At 40.7% G+C, this 3,064-nt stretch overlaps 1 non-coding gene across 1 annotated transcript; it reads left to right on the top strand.

Moving 5' to 3' along the window:
- The first annotated feature begins 1,041 nt into the window (after positions 1–1,041).
- Positions 1,042–1,167, top strand: LOC150068410 (U6atac minor spliceosomal RNA). Its single transcript, XR_016538609.1, has one exon. It is a non-coding gene; the product is annotated as a U6atac minor spliceosomal RNA (small nuclear RNA).
- The last annotated feature ends 1,897 nt before the right edge of the window (positions 1,168–3,064 follow it).

Raw genomic sequence — 3,064 nt, 5'->3', positions numbered from 1 at the left:
TGATTCCATCCAGGGGCTCCCCCTGTCAGCTCCAGCTGGTATCCTGGGGTTGGTGGAGGCATACACCAAGGTGATATCACAGTTCTACATCCCCCTCCATGGAAACTGCTTCCTTCCCTTTTTTAGCCTCAGTGTCCACTGATGACCTGAGCTCTTTCTCCAGCTCAGTGAATCAGCTTTCTAGGAATTCAACCTATGGCTGTTAATTTTCCCAAAATGAACTGTTGTTATGACCACTATCATGAGTGCAATCATTCTTCCCCTCACTCATTTCCCATGATAAACGCTCCCTTGTATAGAAATATATGACAGCCTACTACTTCATCTATGGAGATGATAAAAACAGCTCATGGAAGTCCTACCAATAAATCGCTAGCTTTCATAGAGTCTGTACAGTAAGCTTACACTTGACAACTAGTGAGAGGAATGTTTCATAAGCCTGCCCATGTGAAGAGGTGCCAAATTGTGTCAGTCACTTTCTGAGTCCAGTGGTGCCCCACAGTGTGCTACCTGAAGTGCATTTACACAGCATTCACTATCACTCTTAGTGGTGAGTAAGACTGGGCACTGTGTTTACGGTGCTGGCTTGGAGGATCTGTGTGAGTGTGTTGATGAACAGCTCCCACTGAGTGGAGGCTATGGACTGAAAGCCTTCTTAGTCAAAACCATTGAAATAATGTGGGTTTCCTTGAAAACTGCTCCTGAGCACAGGGTTGACCTTTCTAAAACAGAAGAACATTAATTTACTGTTGGTAAAGAGCCCATTTGGTGAAAAAGAGTCATTTTTGTTGATTTGAGTATTCAGGACCAAGCTAACAAAGGAGCTGGATTACTTAATCATTGATAGAAGTGAAGCTATAATTTGGATGCAATTTAATGTCTTTTTTTTGCAATCAATTTTTGCCGGTTTCAAATAGCTTGAGACTGAATAAAGACTTGACCCCATAAGTGTCTCTTCCTTTTACATGCTCTCAGATATATTTTTAGCAAAAGAGGGGAATAGGTCATTCTTTCTAACTAGTTTTAAGAAAACCATTTCTCATGTTGTATGAAAGGAGAGAAGGTTAGCACTCCCCTTGACAAGGATGGAAGAGGCCCTTGGGCCTGACAACATGCATACGGTTAAGGCATTGCCACCTACTTTGTGGCAAAAAAAGAAAACCATTTCTCAAAACTTACTTTTATAGGAATGGACGTCAATTTTGAAAAGCTTTTGGAATAGCCCTGAGCACTTTCCAGAAACTTAATTAGGAATCATCCTGGAGAGTTTACAAGGACAGGGAGACAAAAATCTAGGAACAAAAGCGACAAGACATGTAGTGAGAAGGATCAAGGTGTTCTAGCCTTGGCAATTATACTCTGTGGTAAGTATTTTCTCCAGGGGGCTATCCTAGAAACCAGGATAGCCTTCTCTCTGCTTCTGAGTTATGACAGTCAGAATTCCTTACTACAAAGGCAAAATTGCTCTTAACAAAAAATTATTTTTAATATGAGGGATAAATGATAACAAAAATATCATCCATAATCTAATGATCACTTCACCAGTGAACTAATTATCTGATCATCTGGTTAATTACCTGAATGATTGCCTCTCCTCTGGTGCCAGAAACTGAAAATAGAGTTCTACCTCGCTCTTTATTCAACATCCACTTATTGAGTGAATTCAGCAGTTTCAGTGATGTGTTGCAGGGATCGTTTAAGACTTTCTGGCCTTATGACTGAAGGCAAACCACACATCCATTAGAAATCATACTTCAAATCCTTAGCTGCAATCCTTGTCATGGCTTGCAGGTTGTGGTGGGACAGTCTCTCATGCTGCTTCATGGCAGCCACAGCCCTCTGCATGGTCATGATGGGAAGCCACTGATACTCAGCAGTGCGCTGGCTTACGAAGCTGTTATGGTCCAGGGGCCAGGTGTATTACATGAATTTATTCACCTCCTTTCCAATGTATAATGGACTAATGGGAACCTATCCCTATTAGAGGTAGAAAAGAATCTGTAAAATCCAAACAAAGCACAACTTATGAAGGGCATGAGAGAGAATTAGAAGCATCAGTCCTACCGTAAACAGTCCTAGGAAGATTCCCTGAGGTACAATGTTCTAACCAGTGTCTGGAATCTAAGATGAGCAAGCCAGAAGATTTAGTTCTGCTTTCCCATCTGAGTTACACAGCATGCCGTGGACTGCCCTGTCTGTAGTCAATCTAACCTTTCCTTGCTTATTTTTCATGTGACACAAGTTTGATGGCATGGGAGGAAAAAAGGTGGGACAGGATGAATTTGCCACACAAATTCACCACATCAAAATTGTTTCTTAAAATCATCCTGGCAAAAGCTCCCTTTTTCCTTCCCTCCCTTTGTCCCTCCCTTCCTCCTTTTGTCCTTCTCTTATCTTCTTCTCTCTCTTTTATTTTTTGGCTTTGCTATGTAGCCAAATCAATGATCCTTCTGTCTCTCGTGTATGAGTGGTGAAATGTACACTGTGTATCATCCTGCTATCTCTCATGCCTTCGTTTCTTTAGAATCATTGAGTGCATGCTTCCTCTTTTTTTTTCTTTGTCATTTCCCTTTAATCTGGAGCACTTGATGGGATGTTCTTTGTCTTTCGTGATCTTGAGGGGTGAGTGGCAGTAATTTGTGCATTGCCCTTCAATTTGGGTTTGCCTCATGCTTCCATGTGGCGGGCTTCTTTTTAAAAAAATATAAAACACTAAGGTTCTTTTAGAATCAAAGTCAAATCTGATATCAAACATATCTTTCAAATCACATTCACTATTCCAGCCTGAATAAAATTCTATTGGTAGCTTTCCTCTTCAAAAATTTTAGGCAGCACAAAATAGAGCATGGGTTTTCCACTCCCCTTCCACACACACTGGACATGTGGCCAGCACCAAGATGGATGAGGGAGCCACTATTCCTTGTGAAGAATTCAAAAATTGTAAAACATCAAGCAAAAATAAACAATAGCAACATCAAAAGTAATACAAAAGCAAACACCATCAAAAACAAACAATAGCCCCATTCATTTCCTTAGTGTTTTGTACGTTCTAAAATTCACCATA

Source organism: Megascapheus bottae, chromosome 1 (assembly GCF_031878675.1).
Source record: "Megascapheus bottae isolate mThoBot1 chromosome 1, mThoBot2.hap1, whole genome shotgun sequence".
Lineage (NCBI taxonomy): Eukaryota > Metazoa > Chordata > Mammalia > Rodentia > Geomyidae > Megascapheus > Megascapheus bottae.
Note: the sequence above shows the minus strand (reverse complement) of the source record. Positions and strands in the feature narration are given on the sequence as shown.